The sequence below is a fragment of the Octopus sinensis genome, linkage group LG10 (assembly GCF_006345805.1).
Source record: "Octopus sinensis linkage group LG10, ASM634580v1, whole genome shotgun sequence".
NCBI lineage: Eukaryota > Metazoa > Mollusca > Cephalopoda > Octopoda > Octopodidae > Octopus > Octopus sinensis.
Genome location: NC_043006.1, coordinates 89,608,297 through 89,631,406, shown reverse-complemented (window position 1 = coordinate 89,631,406; position 23,110 = coordinate 89,608,297). Strand labels below are relative to the sequence as shown.

The following is a 23,110-nucleotide window of genomic DNA, read 5'->3' as shown; positions in this document are numbered from 1 at the left end:
ACATGACCATACCAGCGCAATCGTCTCTCTTGCACACAACAACTGATGCTTCTTAGGTACAACATTTCTCTCAAGGTACTAACGCTCTGTCGAGTAAGTACACTGACATTACACATCCATCGGAGCATACTGGCTTCGTTCCTCACGAGCTTACGCATGTCCTCAGCAGTCACGGCCCATGTTTCACTGCCATGTAGCATAGCTGTTCGTACACATGCATCATACAGTCTGCCTTTTACTCTGAGCGAGAGGCCTTTAGTCACCAGCAGAGGTAAGAGCTCCCTAAACTTTGCCCAGGCTATTCTTATTCTAGCAGCTACACTTTCAGCGCACCCACCCCCACTACTGACTTGGTCACCTAGATAGCGGAAGCTATCAACTACTTCTAGTTTTTCCCCCCGGAAAGCGACGGAAGTTGTTTTCTGCAGATTTTCGGAGGTCAATGCTCCAGAGCATCTGCCACATACAAAAACTATCTTCCCAGTTAGCCTACCTTTGACATTGCTGCACCTCTTATGTGTCCATAGCTTACACTGGGTACATCTTATAGAGTTTCTACCTACACCTTTTATATATATATAAGTGTTCCCAGCACTCGGCATCTTAGTTTAGGAGCCCTTAATTGTATAACTACATGAATAATATTTTTCTATATGAATAATATTTTTGTCTTATGACTAATTCGTCTTTTGTGCTGGGCACCTGGTAGTAAATAATATTACTACCCTTCTTGTTCATATATATATATATATATATATATATATTTATATATTTACACACACACACACATACATACATATATACATACATTCATGTGTGTGTGTGTGTGTGTATATGTGTGTGTGTGTGTGTGTGTGAAAAAGGCACAAAGGTAATGGATATTCAGACATTTTATTCCAGTTAGCTTACACATGTTTCTGATAAACCTGAAGAATGCATAGTTCACTAGAACATAAGGAACTTTGCATTCTTTAACTTTATCGGAAATGCATGTAAGCTAACTGGAATAAAATGCATGAATATTTATTACTTTTGTGCCTTTTCTATAGTATTCTTTAACAACATATCCATTTTTTCTTTAGAACTAAGCTTTAAATTCACAAATTGAAGTAGCGACTGCTTGTTAACTACTGATTGCCCGAATTTCTATGTCTATCACTGGCCAATTGTGTTGGCCTCGTTTATTTTCCTTGATGGAGTGCTTATAAGATATATTGTGCAGATGCTTACATTTGATAAATTTGTATGTGTGTATATGTATGTATGTATGTATGTCATTGTTCAGTTTTATTTCAAGATTTCTTGTCATTAAAGAAAGAGCTAGTTTGTAACCTAGATCCAAGGTTCCTTCATTGGAATCTCAACATCAACAACAGGATGTTTTTGTTTGTATGTGCGTATATGTGCAGATTTGTATGTTTTGCTTTATGTATGTATTCTCATGCATATAGTTGCATATCTAGACACACTCGTATATATATCAGGTCTACATGATCAAGATCGACCAGCATTTAAAAATAACAAAGACAAAAATAAAGCAATATATCTTTTATGGGTTTAGCCAAAAATTTTATCTATTTGGTCTCATTCATAAGTGACGAGGCTTGATGACTGTCTTGGCGAATATTTGTGATCATGGAAAGTCAAATGAATAATTTGGCTAACAAGAAGATTGTATAAACAATATATATATGTGTGTGTGTGTGTGTGTGTATAAAACCATACATACATACATACGTGCATACATACATACATACGTGTATATATATATATATATATATATATATATATATAGTAATGATGATAATAATCCATGGATGGAATTTATAGATATTTCAAAGCCTTGCTCTGCACATTTGCACAAATCTCATCGTCCATATTCGTGGGACGATCTCGGTACTATCTATAGTATCCATGGACATCAGGTGGATCATAGTTCATGCATTCATTTCATCAGGTGATACGGCATTAATGTTGGAAGCAACGAATATATAACTGAAAGATATTTATCAATTGTCACCAATCAAAACCTTCAATGTGGGTAGTTCTGTGTGTATTTGGTTGAGAAGAATAGGTGATGAAAAGAGAGAGGAAATATAATAATGAAAGAGAGAGAGAGGAATGTGTAGTCAGGCTAGACTGGTTTTGATATTTGTGTGTGCGGATGTTGGGATGAGTAGTAAAATTTATTGGTTTGATCTTACCCACAAAAGGCACTTATTTTGGTGTAAAAGCTCATTGTCTGAGTTGCCAAATAATGTTCCTTTAAAGGGTCCTTATAATTACTTCTGGTGGTACAGTGACATAGAATAGGAAGATAATGTGTTTTTTTTTTGTTTTGTTTTGTTTAGTTCATTTACATGTTCTCTTGTTCCATTAGATGCTAGTAACGGTTAGTGTTTCATAATGCTCTGTTTGAATTCTAGGATGGATGCCTTGATCTTATGCCTGCTTGATATAATTACTTCAGAATGTCTATTAATTATGTCTTCCCCAGATGTGATCTCTAGGATTTCCTCTTGGTATCAGTTACACAGTTGCAGTGTTCAATTGTATGGTCTAGCATTTTTTTTTATTATCGACCAGTGGGTTGTATGCTCCACTCCCTTCCATTTCAGCCTCTGAATCCCATTAGATCATGGTGTACAGAGCCATTTGTTTTTATTGGAAAATGACGTAAGATGATTGTGCAAATGATATTTCATGGTGTCTCCAGTTCCACCAATAGACACATTTGTGAACCATGTTCTTTACCATGCAGTTATTAAATTTGCATTCATTTTCCATCTGCAGTTACCTGTTATATTATCTATTAACGCTCACATTCTTTCTTCCTCCTGCAACAGTGTTCTTATTTTCCTTAAGTCATGGATTGCACTTCCAATGGTAAAATGCTGTCTGGACCTGCTCTTGTTATGGAGGAGCTTTTATCATTCATATTTGCATTGTTTATCATGTTTTGATCTGCAGTTTTTCGATAAGCTCCTGTTAGTTTTATCTTACTGAGCTTTATGCTATTTAATTTGTGTATGTAGTATTCTAGACTGTGTGATGTCACATATGCTAATTTCACATTATGTCTGTTGATGATTTTGTAATATATAGGCGCATGAGTGGCTGTGTGGTAAGTAGCTTGCTTACGAACCACATGGTCCCGGGTTCAGTCCCACTGCATGGCACATTAGGCAAGTGTCTTCTACTATAGCCTCAGGCTGACCAAAACCTTGTGAGTGGATTTGGTAGATAGAAACTGAAAGAAGCCTGTCATATATATATATATGTGTGTGTGTGTGTGTGCGTATGTATATGTTTGTGTGTCTGTGTTTGTGCCCCCAACATCACTTGACAACTGATGCTGGTGTGTTTACGTCCCCGTCGCTTAGTGGTGCAGCAAGAGAGACTGATAGAATAAGTACTAGGCTTGCAAAGAATAAGTCCTGGGGTCGATTTGCTCGACTAAAGGTGGTGCTCCAGCATGGCCACAGTCAAATAACTGAAACAAATAAAAGAATAAAGAATATGTGCTACATTTAGGGAAGTACAACTCTATAGGACAGCTATTGCAAGTTGATATCATTAGGCTGTAGCCTGCACAAGAAGATAGGAGCTTTTATATACATAGTCAAAAATGTTTCCCCTGTACATGAGCTGAAAGGATATATATATATATGCATGTGTGTATATATATATATGCATATATTTCATACATATGTGTGTGTGTATGTATATATATATATATACAAAATAAGAAAATGGACAAATACATCTAAATCTAATATCGATTACCAGATAATACTCAATCACATACTTTATTAAACCACCACATAAGAAACTGTAAGGACAAACATAATAAAGTAGAACAACATAGTGTACATAAAGGAGTAATGTTATACAGTTAGTACAATATGTATAAGATAATATAAAAATAAGTAAATATAAGTATAGATATAGACTATACATTTATACATTATATATATATATATATATGTGTGTGTATGTGTGCTGAGGACATGTGTAAGCTTGCAAGAAATGAAGCCAGTATGATCCGATGGATGTGTAATGTCAGTGTGCATACTCGACAGAGTATAAGTAGCTTGAGAGAAAAGTTGGACCTAAGAAGCATCAGTTGCGGTATGCAAGAGAGACGGCTACACTGGTATGGTCATGTGGCAAGAATGGATGAGATTAGCTCTGTGAAAAAGTGCTACACCCTAGCAGTTGAGGGAACCTGTGGAAGAGGTAGACCCAGGAAAACCTGGGATGAGGTGGTGAAGCACGATCTTTGAACATTAGGCAATGACTAGTGACCAAGACTTTGGAAATATGCTGTGCTTGAGAAGACCCAGGAAGCCAAATGAGACCATAACCTTGTGGCCTATGCCAGGGGTGTAACCAGCCCACTTATGCATACCTTTCCTTCATTGGACACTAAACTCTGCTTGCAAAGACCTGTTGAGGCAAGTGAAATCAAAATCGAATGAAATTCGACAATTAGCACCCATGCCAACCTTCCTTCATTGGACTCTAGACTCTGCTTGTGAAGACCTGTTGGGGCAAGTGAAATCGAAATCCAATTCGATGACTGGCATCCGTGCTAGTAGGGCGCTAAGAGCACCATCCAAGTGTGATCATTGCCAGAGCAGATAACTGGCTTCCGTGCTGGCGGCACATAAAAAGTAGCATTCGAGCGTGATTGTTACCAGCATCTCCTTACTGGCACTTGTGCTGGTGGCACGTGAAAAAACATTCAAGCGAGGTTGTTGCCAGTGCCGCTGGACTGGCTCCTGTGCAGGTGGTATATAAAAAACACCATTTGAGTGTGGTCATTGTCAGTACCACCTGACTGGCGCTTGTGCCGGTGGCACGTAAAAGCACCCACTATACTCTCAGAGTGGTTGGTGTTAGGAAGGGCATCCAGCTGTAGAAACTCTGCCAGATCAAGATTGGAGCCAGATCTCAGTCAAATCGTCCAACTCATGCTAGCATGGAAAGCAGATGTTAAACGATGATGATGATGATGTGTTTGCATGTGTGTGTGTGTTTATATATATATATATATATATAATATATATATATATATATATATGTATTTATTTATTGCCCACAAGGGGCTAAACATAGAGGGGACAAACAAGGACAGACAAAGGGATTAAGTCAATTACATCGACCCCAGTGTGTAAATGGTACTTAATTTATCGACCCCGAAAGGATGAAAGGCAAAGTCGACCTCGGCGGAATTTGAACTCACAACATAACGGCAGACGAAATACAGCTACGCATTTTGCCCGGCATGGTAACGTTTCTGCCAGCTCGCCTTATATATATGTACTAGCAGTATCGCCCGGCGTTGCTCAGGTTTGTAAGGGAAATAACTATAAAGCATTTTTAGAGAGTTATAGCCAAAAAATAGCAAAAAAAATGGAAAAAAAATGATGGTAAATTTTTTTTGAGAGTAAAAAAAGGTTGAGTTGCGTCCCCTAGACAGTCTGTGGTTTGTTTTTTTTGATTCTCGACCCCATGTCGAATTTATCGATTTTTTTCAGACCTGGGGGAACTTTTCAAAATTTGCGCTGCGTTAGTTTTGAATTATGACATTGGGCTATGTGTGTGTCAAGTTTCATCAGAATTGGTTGAAAGCCGTGGTCAGGGTGAAGGTACAAGCAAACAGACACACAGAAACACGCACAGACAAACTGCCGTTTATATATAGAGAGATATATATAAATATGTATATTTATATATATATATATATATATATGTGTGTGTGTGTATATATATATGTATATATATATATATACATATATATATATATATATATATGGAGACATACACCATACACATACCTACGTAGACACGTGTGTGTGTGTGTGTGTGTGTATGTGTGTGTGTGTGTGTATGTGTGTGTGTGTGTGTATCAGTTGGAAGAGTTAGCTTGTGAGCTTGTGTTTGTTATCAAAAGATGACATTTCCTGCTCTTTTATTGGGTCTGTGGTGTGTCTCCAAGTTGAAAGAATGAGCAAAGTGTATTTGAGAATTTATTTGATGTGTTTTTGTTGTTGTTGTTGGTCAATGTTTGGTGCAAATACTTGTGTTTGACTTGAAGCTATCTTGGGAAAACCAGAGATCTTTTTAACCTCAAGAAAATGGAATATTTATCTTGCAGAGTGAAAAAACTGAAATACTGCAAGTTTTACCACTTTTTTCCATTCACCTGGTATTAAGGAAATGATGATGATGATTATGATGATGATGATTATGATGATGATGATGATGATGATGATGGTGATGGTGGTGGTGGTGGTGGTGGTGGTTATTATTATTATTATTATTATTATTATTATTATTATTATTATAATAATAAGGAAGAAGGAATAATAATAATAATAATAATAATAATAATAATAATAATAAGGAAGAAGGAATAATAATAATAATGGTTCAGAATGAGGATGTAGAATTCAGTTTTAATGGTCTAGTCATTATAACAAATTTATGATGAAAGACATTCCAGCATGACCATACAGTTAATCTTTTTAGAATATTTCTGTTTCTTGCACCACTCCATCTAGAGCCACCCATCCTTATATATCATAAGAATAGCCTTAAATTTCCTCCTACTCAATCTATCTCACTATTCCCCTTCTTTTTACCTTCTTGGCATCGTTCCACTACCCCCATCCGACACTACTCTTTCCCTTCTATTAATTACTCCTACTCCCAACACTGCCCCTGTTATCCTCCACCCCACTAACACCTTCTGCTAACAATAAACTTCTTCTTCCTCTCTTCGTGCTTTCACTTCTTCGCCTCTCTTCACCTCATCTAAACTCTTCACTTTCCATCCTCTTCTCTCCTTCTGATTTGGTAGTTCTTTGGTCTTGCACCCAATATTCTATCTATGATATGGTCTGCATTAAGAGAAGCATTTAGTCAGAGAAGCTGTACCAAAACTGAGATAATGGAACAAGAGCACCCGTTGACCTGTCGGATTCTGTTGAGTCATTCTACCCATGTCAGCCTCCAAAGTGGATGTAAAATGAAGATGATGACAACAGTGGTAATGATGATGATGACAATGGACCCCTTTGTCAGATTGATTCTATACCTATGAAGTGGTACCAAAAAGTTCCAGGACTAGTTCTGTTTAATTAAAAAAAACTTCTTTCCCTAAGTTTTAACATCATCACTTTCGAAATGGTCACCTTGCACAGCAATACACTGGTCCAAGCATTCCTGCCACTTTTGGAATCCAGCCTGGAAGTCACTTTCCATAAGCAAGTCGAGGACCTTCTGTGATTTGCTCTGGATTTTGGCAATGGTGTTAAAATGGTGATCTTTGAACTGCATTTCCATCTTGGAGAAGAGATGGAAGTCTGCCGGTGCTAAATCTGGTGAACAGGGGGGTGGGTGTGGAAGTGATACCATATTGTTTTTGGTAAGGAACTCATTAATGCAGAGAGCTTAGTGACAGGGTGCATTGTCATTGTGAAGAATCCAATTCTTTGCACTCCACCGATCCAATCACTTTCGCTGAATGTCCTCCCCCAAATGCTTCAAACCATCAAAGCAGAACTCTCGATTGACGGTCTGGCCCGGGGGCGGGGGGACGGATTCTTGATGCACAATTTCCAGGGATGATGCTCATAGCAGGTCTCCCAGATCGCTCAACATCTTTCAGGTATATTATTTACATTTGACGGATGTTTGTCTTCATCTTGTTTGTTGCTAACACAACAGTCAGGTGTCTTGGGGAAATATCGAACTTGGGTTCTCATATGGGTTCACATATGGTGTAATGGTTAAGAGCGCGGGCTACTAACCCCAAGATTCCAAGTTCAATTCTAGGCAGTGACCTGAATAATGATAATAATAACATTGAAAAATGCCTTAGGAATAAGAACACAAGTTCGAAATTTCCCCCAAGACACCTGATGAAAGCTGGAGGGTATATCAGCCAAAATGTTGTGTTAACAACAAGCAAGATGAGGACAAATATCCATCAAATGTAAATAATGTAAATAATGTGCATAATTCCTCATCTCTTAAAAATAGAACTGTATCTTTCAGGTGTGTTCTTCCACTTTTGAAGCTCCAGCATACATTCCATACAACCCATTGCCTCATCACTGTAAGCTTGCCAAAGCATGCTCAATGTCTGTGGCAGACTTCCCAAGATTAACGCAAAATTTCAAGTTGGCTCTTTGTCCATGACAAAATCACAGACCACAGCATACACGTGATCAAAGCAACACAAATTTCACAACACGTGAAGTAGACACAGTGATGTCACTCAGGTCAATGCCGCATGGAGGTCACTACTAGCTCTCACTGTGTATGCAACCCTGTGCTGCCATCTGTTGGCATGCTACAGAACAAGTTTGGGAACTTTTTGATACTACCTCGTACATGAGTATGTCTTGACCTGGATGAGAATCTTTTGCAGAGGTCGGACAGTGATCCAGATGTAAGACCTTCTTACATCTGCACACCAGATGTAAGGCCTTCTCACCTCCATGCTTCTGGTTGTTGTCCAAAGGTAGGGGCTAATATAGAATAACCCCAATGTCATCATAAATATTGTGAGAATACAAAATGCGAGAAAACATATCACAAGTTATCCATTTTGTTTGTAAGACTTTCGCAAATCTATCATCCTGGATTGGTATTTTTTTTTATTATCTCCAAAATGAAGAATGTTGATTTGGTAAGATCTAATCTCGAAGCACAAAGAACTGGAACAAATACCACAGGCCATTGTTTCCAATACTCTTATAACTCTGCCAAATTTGATGCTTCAGATATGTTTTTGAATATTATATTTAATGATGCTTTTCTTTGTTCAAGAATTGGCTACGTAGATGCTCCCTTGTGTTCCACATAGCAACAATGGTTCTACTCATGCCGTTTGTTATTACTTCTCCTGTTTTATTCGTGTTATTGTTACATGTGTGGAAATATTAGTGTGTTTGTGTCAATCATTGATTTTGTTCTGGTTTAGATACAGATCCCATCTTCAGTGATCAGATATCTGACCATCCCATCTTATTTCAAGGTGTTGTATATCTAGGACCACATTACCCAAAGTGTTCTTCACCTATTTTTAAGAGAGGAGTGTGTGATTTAATGAGAAAAATATATCTTTAAGAAAATGAAAGAACTTGTTGGATAATGTCTGAGACATTGCTTAGAAATGATTCAGAATGGTCATGATTGGAATATCTTAATTTGCTTAATCCAGGTCTGACCTGGAGTTAAAAATCTCCATTCATTACAATAACAATAACAACATCAACATGTTTGGTTCTTGAAAACAGTTTCATACTAATAAGACTGATTCATATCCCAAAGTTTGGATCTGAATTAGCACCAGTCACTTGCCAGTCTTGCTTTAATTCAAATTCCACCCCTCTTACTATCTCTTTTCTCTCTCTTCCTCTCCCACTCCCCTTTCTCTCTCTTTTTCTTTTGCTGAAATTTGGCATTAACCCATTTCCATTAATTCCATTAATTCATTCTCAACAGTTTTCTCCTCAGTATCAATCAGGCATTATAAAGTAGTTCTTTTACTTAGACTCATATTTGATTGACTTGGATTGATGAGTGTTGATTGATTTGGTTAGGCTTTGTTTGTTTAGGCTTCGTGTGACTTGGCAGTGCTAGACAAGGCTTGCATCGGCTTGGCTGAGTAGGCTAAGCTTGGCTTGCTTTGGCTTAGTTCAGTCTGGTTTAGTTTGGCCTGCTTGGCCTTCCATTTCTCTAGAACGGATAAAATATGTACCAACATCACCTCCAGACATTACTGAACTACATTTAGCTCATTACACTTCATGCTTATGCAAAGAAAAATTATTTTGTTCCTAGTCCGAGGGATTGAGCCATTATTTAATGGGAAGACTATAGTTAATAGATAGGAAAATATATTTCTTTCTTTTGAAATAGAATTGATAAGTAATAAAATGTTTGCATCTTCTCATAGAGAGTGGTGTTTTCTTGAAAATATTTATTGCAAGAAAAAATTAAAGCAGTGAAGGCATTTCAGCTGAGAAGCTGTCTGTTGAGTCATTTTGATTTTGCAGTCAAAATGTTATTAAATAGATAGAAGAATACTGGTATCACACACACACGCATTGTGTGTGTGTGTGTGTGTGTGATAATATACACATTAGTATGTGTGTGTGCATGCCTATATATATATATATATATATATATATATATATGTAGAGAGAGAGAGAGAGATGTATGCATGTATGTATAGAGCATGTCTGTATGTATACAATGTGTGTGCATACACACACATACATTCACATGTGTCTGTATATAAATATATATATATATCTATGTGTATATATATATATATATATATATATATATATATATATATATATATATATATACACACATATATACATATATATATGTATGTATGTATGCATATATATGTATATATATATATAGTATGTATGTATGCATATATATGTATATATATATATAGTTATGTATGTGTGTGTGTATAATACTTATGCACTTTCACACACCTACACATATAAATAAATATATATATATCCTTGTGTGTTATAGTTATATATTGAAAAGTTGTTAATATTCCAGTAGTTTCTCTGTGTAAGTTATTGGGCCTCAGCTGCCTCCATAACTTATTTGTAGCATCTCATACTATTTCAGTGCAACTTAACTATTTATATTTTTGCATGTTTTCAGTCAGTTGTTTTGTTACTAATTTCATAAAAACCTGTTTGATGCTTCGTTCATTGTGAGGGTGGTGTTCTTTTTATCAACGAGACACTAAAAAAGGGGTTGGTGCTGGGTTTTTTTTTTTTTTTTTTTTTTGAAGGATTAAATTGTATTCTATCTAACTGCACTTTGAAGTTCTGACAACAAGATTAATTAAGTTGCAATCAAAGCACCTGACATTAATCCCTTGATAAATCATAGCTAATATGCTTTTATGCAAAACTGTCCAACTATAAATTCAATTTAATTTGCACAATTATTTATAATTCTATGCTTTGAACAAGAAATTAGTTCTCAGAGATTTCTTCTGCTTTTTCTATTTTTATTTATCATTTTTTTTTTTTTTATCACTGAATAAAACTGAAATAACATAATCATAAAACAGAATTGAGAAGGAGCAATAAAACTATCGCATAACTTTATTAGCTGAGATAATAGTGACAAAATTGGCTGAAGCTTCAAGACATCTTTTAAATAGAAACTCTTACTTTGTAGGTAACGGAGAAGGTCACAACAGGAGAATACTAAACTATATGCATTGCACTATTTACATTTTCCACATTTTTTTTTGTGTATTTATATATTTAGTTTTTTCTTTTCTCCTTCACTCACTTCTCAAGATTCATATTCTATCAAATCTGACTCTGCCCTTCGTGGACTCACTGATCAATAAATTCAGAACTAGTAATACTATAACTGGATTCTGTTCAATCAATTATTCTCTGCCACACCGAAAACAAGGAGAAGAAGAGAAACTAAAAAGACTGACATTGTTTTTCATTTTGGCAAAGTAAATGTAGTAACACATAAATTGAAGAATACAGGTGGAGATATGTGTGAAGGTATGTGTGGCTATGAAAATTGCTTCATAACTTTGTAATTCTGAGTTTGATTCCACTCTGAGTCATTTTCAGCAATTAACTTTCTCCATAGTGTTTGGCTGATTAAGTGTGTATAATTATGAATAAATCGCAATATAATGGTTAGGGTTGCAAAAAACCCCTGCATGTCTAGAAACATCAGTCAAAACCACCATAAACCCACTATAAGCACTCATATTCTATCTCTTCGCAATAAAGCTGTCAGCAGCCTACATGACATAACATTCAAAACTTAAACATAAAAGGTTAATTCTCTATTGCAATTTCAAAGTTAGGAACCTAAAGGTTCCACTCTTCTCTTCAGGAGAATATTCCTGTGCCTTTTTGTATCTACAGGAATACTCACTTGAGGAGAAGAATGGAACCTTTAGGTTCCTAACTTCAAAAGGCAATGCTCCAGCATGGCTGCAGTCAAATGACTGAAACAAATAAAAGAATATATATATATCATATCATGTAAGAAGTTAGTAAGCAACTTTCAGGAATAATAGTTTGTTGGTGTAGAAGGTTGTAGGTTTTTTTCCATATCAAAGTTCAATAAACTGAAAAAAGTGTTTTTTATAGTTCGTGGTTGGCAACCAGGCTTGCTTTGAATGCAAATAAAAGTCCAAACTGGGGGAAGGGAGCAAGTAAGATCCAGGATACATACACAGCCTGGGTCTTACCTTCTCCCCAATGGGGTACCCCTCATTGAGTGATTATTATTTCTGAGGTTCTGCTAGCTAGGAAGCTTGTGTAGCCTGAGCCTGGAACTCACATGCTCCACAATTTGGATTTCTGTATTATATCCAAGCCAATAACATGTAAAAGGTCCCCATGCTGGTGACACATAAAAGGCATCAGATACACTGTGGAGTAGTTGGTGTTAAGAAGGGCATCCAGCCATAGAAATCAAGCCAAAACACAAGTGGAATCTGGTGCAATTCCCCAGCTTACTATTTCCAATCAAAATGTCTGTCATATCCTAGCATGGAAAACGGATGCTAAATGATAGTGATGATATTGTATATATATGTATATTTTATTTATTTCTATAACAATTCAACATATACTAGTGGCTAGTGACTTCAGGCTTAGGGTCAGAAGGATTCAGAGATGCAAGCTGATATGGAAAAGGTGGTTGTGGAAGTTCAAGGCTCCTTCAAATGGGCAGAGATTTAGTAATGTTCTTAATAAAGCCTTTGGTGAAAAGGAAGAAGAAATGGAGGACAACTGTGAGTTTCTATGTGACAATCTACTGAGGGTGACAGACTAAAACTGTGGCTGGAGCAAAGCCTCTGCCAGACAAAGGGTCACATGGGAACTACTCAAAGTGGCTGCAACTCATGGAAGAAGAAGACCCAGGAAGACATAGGACAAAGAACTGAAGGACGACCTCAGAATGCTGAACTTTTCAGATGAGATGACAACCAAGATACTTGGCACCTTGCTGTACTCAAGAAGGCTGTTCTCTTCAACAGAATTGTTAAGGCCATGTCTCCTGGTGAAGAAAGCTGGCCTGCAAGAGTTTTGTGCTGGTAACATACTGGCACCACATTAAAAGCACCTGGTGTACATTGTAAAGTGTTTGGCATTAGAAAGGACATCCAGCCATAGTAACCAAGCCAAATCAGACTGGAACCATATGCAGCTCTCTGGCTTGCAAGTTCTAGTGAAACCATCGGACCCATGACAGTGTGAAAAATGGACATTAAAGAAAGATGGTTTCACCCCTCTCAAGCTGTTTGTTCTTGGAAGCCACTGAAATTAAATACTTGGGTGTTTCTTGTATGCAGTTAGCTTTAAATCCTGTGCATTGATAATTTCGAAATATCTAGAGATTTGCAGTTTTTCTTGCACTCCTGTGGAGATTTCGGTTCATTCGCTTCTTCACAGCTTCAACAGTTTGTTTGGTATGAATTGATCATTTCCTACCAGGAATTAGCTTGCTACAGAACTCCATACATTGTTTCCAGGTATTGAACACAGTTTTATGGCACTCATTCACCTCTTATGTCCTTGTTGCTCACTCCATCTGTTTTCAAAGTGACAATCCAGTCACATTTTGCTTTCGACACCAATGTTCGTTTACAAACCTGTTACAGACAAATGAAACGATAGACTCGTGAACAAAAGACATATTCAAATCATCTTTATATAAAATGTTGGTAACATTACCTTTTGGGAAAGTTTTAAGCATGGGTAAATCTTTCTGGAACACCTTGTATGTATGTAGTTTGGCTTCTAGTCATATATAATACTAGTGAAACATTAGTTGAAATATTATTCAATGCAATTAAGTAGAATATTCCATTTATTTTTACAAGGGAAAAGTTGACAGTGATAATGAAGCCTTCGACTGGTGAATCTTCAAAATCTCAAGATATTCTTGTGTGTGTGTTTGTATGTTTGGTATGTGTGTGTGTGTGAAACAAAAGTTGCATTTGGTTATGTACCTTTTTGCTTCTCCAGAAGGAAACTAAGCCTGTTGGTCAGTAGTGACCCCTAAACTAAATTTTAGACAGTGCCCTATAAATGCTTGAGAACCACTAATTCAAGATATCTTTAGTAGATTAATTCTTAATACTTTGAAATTACCCCACCCCTGACCCCTTTTCTTTGAGTGACATTAACAATTACTGTTTGGTGTTTCTTTTCTTTCTCAAATGAAGATAAAATTTTAATTAATCAAGATATGATTTTTTTTCTTTTATATTCTGAACACAACCTCTTTATTTATTTATCTAAATTTATGTCACTGGCACCCCCCACCCCAATTGTGTTACTTTCATTAACTGACTTCTTTAAGTATTTCATGTGTGCTGATTAATAAAGTGTTTCAGTTAATTAATTAATTAAATACCCATGTGCAGCAAAATGCTGAGTAAGATGAAAGAAAAAAAAGAAATTCAGGTGAACTACTAAACTAATTCCAAGGGAAAATGGAGCTGTTGAATCAAGAATGGTCATAGTTCTACTTCAACATACATTTCTTATTTTATTATCACAATTTGGTGAGTTCTTTCAAATACATTAAATTATGTGGACAGTTCAACTAATGAAAATATCTTTTTTTTTTTCTTTTTGCATTTCTTTTTTGCATTGAATGAATAATTTAAGAGATTATTATTTTCATTTCTAATTATAAAGATCTTGTGTAGATCAAAGATGCTAAAAATCTACAGTCCATCGAAGTTTTCTCTTTTTTTTTTCTTTCTTTCTTCTGAATCTAACATTTTAATCTCACATCATTTTATAAAATTGTTATTGGACAATTGTAGTTATTCTGTCAATTACAATTCTGTACTGTACTTACTTATGGCTCGTTAACTCTCCATTTTATCTCATTAAATCATATCAAATTGAATAAAATGAGAATCTAATGATTTTTGTCGCAATATTTCTCTTTTAATTTTGCAAATTTAAAAAAAAAAATTTTCATGTTAAATCATATCTTTGAATTAATTTCATTGAGAGATAATTACTTATAACAACCAGAAATTGAGGAATTCATCAGTTCTCACTTGATGTTCCAACATTTTCATGTTTGCTTTAAATTTTATATTTAGTTGGAGAATGGCTGTAACAATATTAAGAGAACATAGGAATGAAAAACTAATATTATATCTAAATATGACTGTGTGTGTGTGTGTTCACACAAAAACACATATACATATATTTATAATATATATATACACACACACACATATATATATATATATATATATATATATATATACATATATATATATATATATATATACATATATATATATATATATAAATATAACAAAACTTACTGGGAGGAGATGAAACGAAACGAATCGAACCGACGCGAGGGTGCTCAGTCATACAATAGTGTAATAAATAAAATACATACATACATACATATATGTACGTACCTACATCTACATGTATATATACATGCATATATAAATATATATACGTGAGTACAGGACACCACAAATAGACGTAGAACTCAATGAGAAACGAAAACGTAAAAACAAACGTGGAAACGGACCTAAACAAAAAAAACAGAGTACAAGACAAACTACACAAGGAAAAATCCCCTTCATCAGCTGTCCCTAGTTCAACTCCAGCATGTTTCGAAGGTGAGGACAGAACACGACTAGTGGAACTAGTCCTTCCTGCGAAGGAATTAAATAAAATTACTTCGCAGAGGAGTAAAAACAAGGAAAGTTAAACATGTGACAAAACCAGGACGTAAAAACGATACAAATAAAATTACAAAATAAAATACAGAATAAAAATACAAAAAATAAAAATACAGAATAAAATTACAAGTACGAAAAATACAGTACAAGAATAAAACAAACAAAAAAAACAGACAATGAGGGCCTTAATGCTGGCCTACATGAGGAAAGATTCTAAGAGCGCTAGATATATATATATATGTAGGTGCAGGCGTGGCTGTGTGGCAAGAAGCTTGCTTCCCAACCATACGGTTCTGGGTTCAGCCTCACTGCCTGACATCTTGGACAAGTGTCATTTAAAGTGTTAAGCCAACTGAAGTCCTGTGAGTGGATTTGGTAGAAGAAACTGAAAAATGCCCATTGTATATACATATATATATATATACGGGGTGTCCCAAAAGTCACTGATGGGTTTCAATTTTTAAAAACTTTCTTAACTTTAAAAAAAAATGCATGCAATTTTGGTACAATATAAAGGACATAATGGAAATTAATATGCACAAGTCAAATTTTGCAACACCACTACATAATATATAAAAAATGACATCACTTAAATGGCAACCATTTTTGGCTTCACACGCCCATGCTCCTTCCAAAACTTGCACCATAACACCATCAAGAGTTTCAGACCCCACTTCTCTAATCTCTCTATTGATGTTCTCCTTCAGTTGCACCAGGGTCTCTGGATTGTTAATGTAAGCCGTCTCTTTCAGGTATTCCCACAAGAAAAAATCTGGGCTAGTCAAGTCTGGGGAACATGAAGGCCAGTTGACATTGCTGTAGTGGGAAATTATTCTCTCTCCAAGACACTGCCATAGCAACTGCATTGTTTCTCTTGCAGTATGAGCAGTTGCCTCATCTTACTGGAACCATGTGTGAGGTCTACTTTGAATGGCCTTCACATTCCCCAGATTTGACTAGCCCTTATTTTTTCTTGTGGGAATACCTGAAAGAGTATTACATTAACAAACCAGAGACCCTGGTGCAACTGAAGGAGAACATCAATAGAGAAATCAGAGAAGTGGGGTCTGAAACTTTTGATGGTGTTATGGTGCAAGTTTTGGAAGGAGCATGGGCGTGTGAAGCCAAAAATGGTTGCCATTTAAGTGATGTCATTTTTTATATATTATGTAGTGGTGTTGCAAAATTTGACTTGTGCATATTAATTTCCATTATGTCCTTTATATTGTACCAAAATTGCATGCATTTATTTGCAAAGTTAACAAAGTTATTCATCATCATCATCATCATCGTCGTTTAGCGTCCGTTTTCCATGCTTGCATGGGTTGGACGGTTCTACTGGGGTCTGTGAATCCAGAAGGCTTCATCAGGCCCAGTCAAATCTGGCAGTGTTTCTACGGCTGGATGCCCTTCCTAACGCCAACCACTCCGTGAGTGTAGTGGGTGCTTTTTACGTGCCACCCGCACAGGTGCCAGACAGAGCTGGCAAACGGCCACGAACGGATGGTGCTTTTTATGTGCCACCGGCACAAGGGCCAGGCGAGGCTGGCAACGGACACAAAACGGGGCGGTGCTGGCAACGGTCGCGAAACGGAAGGTTCTCTTACATGCCACCGGCACTGGTAACACATCTGCAATTTCCATTGATCGATTTCCATTCTGATCCTCACTTGCCTCAACGGGTCTTCACAAGTAGAGTATCGACATGCCACCGGCACTGGTAACACATCTGCAATTTCCATTGATCGATTTCGATTCTGATCCTCACTTGCCTCAACAGGTCTTCACAAGTAGAGTTTTGTGTCCCAAGAAGGGAAGGTATGCATACGTAGGCTGGCTCCATCCCAAGTAGAAGGCCACGGGTTATGGACTCACTTGTCCTGCCGGGTCTTCTCGCGCACAGCACACTTCCAGAGGACTCGGTCTCTAGTCATTTCCTCAGTGAGACCTAAAATTCGAAGGTCGTGCTTCACCACCTCGTCCCAGGTTTTCCTGGGTCTGCCTCTTCCACAGGTTCCCTCAACCGCTAGGGTGTGGCACTTTTTCACACAACTATCTTCATCCATTCTCGCCACATGACCATACCAGCGCAATCGTCTCTCTTGCACACCACAACTGATGCTTCTTAGGTCTAGCTTTTCTCTCAAGGTACTTACACTCTGTCGATTATGAACACTGACATTACACATCCATCGGAGCATACTGGCTTCATTTCTTGCGAGCTTACGCATATCCTCAGCAGTCACGGCCCATGTTTCACTGCCATGTAGCATGGCTGTTCGTACACACGCATCATACAGTCTGCCTTTCACTCTGTGCGAGAGGCCTTTTGTCACCAGCAGAGGTAAGAGCTCTCTGAACTTTGCCCATGCTATTCTTACTCTAGCAGTTACACTTTCAGCACACCCGCCCCCGCTGCTGACTTGGTCACCTAGGTAACGGAAACTATCAACTATTTCTAGTTTTTCTCCCTGGAAAGTGACGGAAGTTGGTCTCAGAGCATTTTCAGTGTTTATTGTTCCTGAGCATCTGCCACATACAAAAACCATCTTCCTAGTTAGCCTTCCTTTGACATTGCTGCACCTCTTATGTGTCCATAGCTTACACTTGGTGCATCTTATAGAGTTTCTACCTACACCTTTTCTACAGATCGAGCAGGGCCATCTACCTGAAGGCGTTTGTGATTTGTCTACCTTCCTACTGATTACGACTTTGGTTTTAGCTAAATTGACTCTGAGGCCCTTCGATTCTAATCCTTGTTTCCACACCTGAAACTTCTCCTCCAGTTCTGATAGCGACTCAGCAATTAGAGCAAGGTCATCAGCATAGAGGAGCTCCCAAGGGCATCCTGTCTTGAATTCCTCCGTTATTGCCTGGAGGACTATGATAAATAGGAGGGGGCTGAGTACTGAGCCTTGGTGGACCCCTACCTCTACCCGGAATTCTTCACTGTACTCGTTTCCAACCCTCACCCTACTAGCAGCGTCCCTATACATGGCCCGCACAGCTCTCACTAACCATTCATCTATCCCTAGTTTCCTCATTGACCACCAGATAAGGGATCGGGGGACCCTGTCGAAGGCTTTCTCCATGTCAACAAAAGCCAGGTACAGGGGCTTATCTTTGGCTAGGTATTTCTCCTGCAGCTGCCTTACCAGGAATATAGCATCAGTAGTACTTTTCCCTGGCACAAACCCAAACTGCATCTCATCTAAACTAACTCTCTCTCTAATTAGTTGGGCTATGACCCTCTCCGCAACCTTCATCACCTGATCCAACAGCTTGATACCTCTGTAGTTATTTGTATCTAGGGCGTCACCTTTACCTTTGTAGCAGTTGACTATTATGTTGCTACACCAGTCATTGGGTATGACTCCTTTGTGTATCACCTGATTAACTATATGGGTGACTAGGCTATAGCCGACACTACCAGACATTTTGAGCATCTCTGCAGTGATTCCTGATGGGCCTGGGGCTTTTCCTGTCTTCATGCTTCTAATTGCCTTAGCTACCACGGAACTATCAACTCGGATAGCTGGTCCCTCTGTTGGGTCAACATTCGGCAGACTCTCTTTATCCCATTCATTTTCTTTATTCAGCAAACTTTCATAGTGGCATTATTAAAAATTGAAACCCCTCAGTGACTTTTGTGATACCCTGTATGTGTGTATGTGTTTGTGTGTGTCTTTGTATTTGTTCCACACCACTTGGGAACTGGTGATGGTTTGTTATGTCCCCATAACTTAAGGGTTCAGCAAAAGAGATTGATAGAATGAGAATCAGGTTTTAAAAAAATAATACTGCTGTCAATTTGTTCAACAAAAAAATTCAAGGTGGCGCCCAGCATGACCACAGTCTAAAGATTGAAACAAGTGAAAGAATATATATATATATATATATATAGATCACGTGACCGACCAGACCATCAGATGTAGTTACACATCGCTGGTCACAATGCGTTCGCATTGTTTTAGCCTTCGAATGACGCCACCCCGCTGGCTAAGCGAGCAGGCCGACAGAAGAAAGAGTGGTGAAAGAGTACAGCTGGGATCACCACCCCCTGCCGGAGCCTCGTGGAGCTTTTTAGGTGTTTTCGGTCAATAAACACTCACAACGCCCGGTCTGGGAATCGAAACCGCGATCCTGTGACCGCGAGTCCGCTGCCCTAACCACTAGGCCATTGCACCTCCACACACACACACACACACACACACATATATATATGTGAGTGTTTATTGACCGAAAACACCTAAAAAGCTCCACGAGGCTCCGGCAGGGGGTGGTGATCCCAGCTGTACTCTTTCACCACTCTTTCTTCTGTCGGCCTGCTCGTTTAGCCAGCGGGGTGGCGTCATTCGAAGGCTAAAACAATGCGAACGCATTGTGACCAGCGATGTGTAACTACATCTGATGGTCTGGTCGGTCACGTGATCTATATATATATATATATATATATATATATATATATATATTCTTTCACTTGTTTCAATCTTTAGACTGTGGTCATGCTGGGCGCCACCTTGAATTTTTTTGTTGAACAAATTGACAGCAGTATTATTTTTTTAAAACCTGAATCTTCACCTTATACGCTACACCTTAGATAGGGTGGGTAAATTAACCGGCAAGGGCGGGGTAATGGTCGATTTAGACCAAAGTAAAGCGTTCGATAGGGTAGACCATAAGTACCTGGCGACGGTCCTCGAAGCGGCTGGACTGGGCCCTGAATTTCGCGGGTGGATCTCCGCTATGTATAGCGGCATCAAGTCCACTGTCCAGATAAACGGTTACCTAACGGAACCGTTTTCGATCGAATGTTCAGTTCGTCAAGGGTGCCCCTTGTCACCACTTTTGTACGTGTTGGCTCTCGAGCCATTGCTGCGAAAGTTGGAGAGGCTGGGAAGTAACCCGGATGAGATCGGAGGTGGGAGGACGGTTACTGCTTATGCGGATGACGTCACCCTCATCGTGTCCAATGAGGCCCAGCTACCTTGTGTAGAAGAGGCTATCAGAGGATACGAGGCGGTGGCAGGAGCAAGGGTTAACAAGGACAAGTCGGTTGGCTTGCGCTCGGCACCTGGAGGAGCAAGTCGATATCGTCCAGTGTCGTGGGACACTGGACGGATGGTCCTGTTAAGTTGCTAGGAGTTTGGTTTGGGTTAGACTCCCAAACGGAGAGGAATTGGTGTGAGGTGATGGGCAAGGTGGAGGCCATAGTACGGACCTGGTCCGGAAGGTTTCTGTCCTTGAAAGGAAGGGCGGAGGTGGTACAGATGTTCATTGCATCTGTAATCACTTACCGCCTGACTGTTGTCCCTTGCCCCGATTCATTGCTTAGCAAGTTGGAGCGAATCCTTTTCCGCTTTTTGTGGAAGGGAGGAAAGCCACTTGTGAGGCGCTCCGTTTGCTGCCAGGAACCGTTAAAGGGTGGGTTAGGAATGCCTTGGTTGATGATGCGCAGGCATGCGTTGAGGCTGAAGCATCTCTGGCACCACCTGGAGGGTGATAAGGTGTGGAGTCCGCTGGCAGGGGAATTTTTCCCGAGACCGGCTTCCTTAGTGAATTTTAAACCCGGTCGCATCAAAAGACGGAATCTGACTTTATGGCAAAAGGAGTGCTGACAGGCACTCACGCTGATCCACAAGGCGGGCAAGGCCGGCTGCGGAAATACCACCTCGGTATTTTATAGCAGGCTGGTAGAGGCAAAGAACGACGACGTCCTAGGAGGGGCTCTGGGGTTTGACGAAGACCAGCTTACCAACCTGTTTAAAAAGACTTTCAGGACGGGGTATTTGGATAATTTCCAAAGATCCCTGGCCTGGCAGTGTTATAGGAATGCTTTACCTGTTCGCGAGAAGTTATCGCGGCACGGAATTTCTGTACCACCGACGTGTCCAAGATGCGGGTTGGATGATGAAACCATCCAGCACGCTTTTGTACACTGTCGGAAGTTGTCAGACTTGATAAGTTACGCAGAACACGTGTTATCGCATCTGGGACGAGTACAGCTGTCGGCTGAGTCTATGATTAAGATGATACCGCCAACTGGACTCTCGAATGAAGGTGAGGCATGTTTTCACTGCACGGTTGCAGTAGTAAAAGAATGCATGTGGCGTACAAGAATGGAAGGAGTCGCAATAGGATCCTTTGTCTCAGGCCCCGGCTTGCTCACTTACTTCAGATATCATCTGAAGAGCAAAATGGGGCTGGAAAAGAAGATCTTACCACGTGGTGTGTATGAAAAAAGATGGAAGGAAGTGGCAAAAAAGGTGGGTGTCAGAAACCCAGCTTAACTATGGATGGAGGAGAGGAAAGAAAAGCTGCGGGGCCTTATAGGTTGCCGGGGTTTAAAATATCGGTAAGATCACAAGTTAATGTAATGTTGTAATGTTCTATTGGTCATGCAAAGGACAATTTAAATACAAATTTTGTATAATGAATAATCCAAATGTTATGGAAAATTTTTAATCGAACCACTTAACTGTTTTTTGTATGTATGTCCTGTATTGTCCTTCTATGTAATGATTTTATAATCGTAATAAAGAAATTCGCCGACAACTATGATTGTCACACGCTGACGTGAGGTCAATACCTCGAAACTCGAGTCCGTGTGTATCATAAGTTGAAGACGGGAAGGATGACTTCCCTTTGCAAATACTGACAGGGCACAGAAAGTGTGTCTATGGCCAGCTGGAGGAGTGTGTCCTCCTGAGGCTAAAAACTACAGTAGCATCCACCCTTAGGGGTAGCCATATTGAAATGGCAAATATGCGTCACTATATATATATATATACATTAGACATGGCCTGGGCCAATAATGGCCGAAACCTATCAAAGTATCAAAGTATATATATTGGAAGAAATGATGTACTCAGAAATTCGGATGTTTTTATATTTACAGATATTTATTTGTATATTACATGTTTTTATACATCATATAACTTAGATCATATATCATATATTAACACTTTCTCCCATTGTAGTGGGGTTTTCAAATCGAACTAAGTTCCTGTGAAAAAGTTTTGACCATTTTATAGTGTTATTGAGTGTGTAGTGGTGTGGAGGGATATAAGATAGTACAAGAGGGTGATGAATGGGGAGAAAGTGAGAGAGGGCGTGTGTGTGTGTGTGTGTGTGTGTGTGTGTGTGTGTGTGTGTGTGTTTTGTATCTGGAGGGGTGTTAGAAAAGAAGAAGGAAAGGAAGGAAGGGAAGGGAAAGAAGACCATAAATTATATTTATTTTTTATCATTGTCTTGTGAAAGAGTGTGTGTTTAAGAAGGAATGGTCAAGTTGTTAAGAGTAATCAGTGCCACTTTTGTTTTTATTTT

General features: G+C 38.6%; 1 long non-coding RNA gene across 1 annotated transcript; it reads left to right on the top strand.

Annotated features, from left to right (window-relative positions):
- Positions 1-3,738: 3,738 nt before the first annotated feature.
- LOC118764990 lies at positions 3,739-22,839 on the top strand. The gene is made up of 3 exons (XR_005000833.1): positions 3,739-3,867; positions 8,194-8,203; positions 22,829-22,839. It is a non-coding gene; the product is annotated as an uncharacterized LOC118764990 (long non-coding RNA).
- Positions 22,840-23,110: the final 271 nt, after the last annotated feature.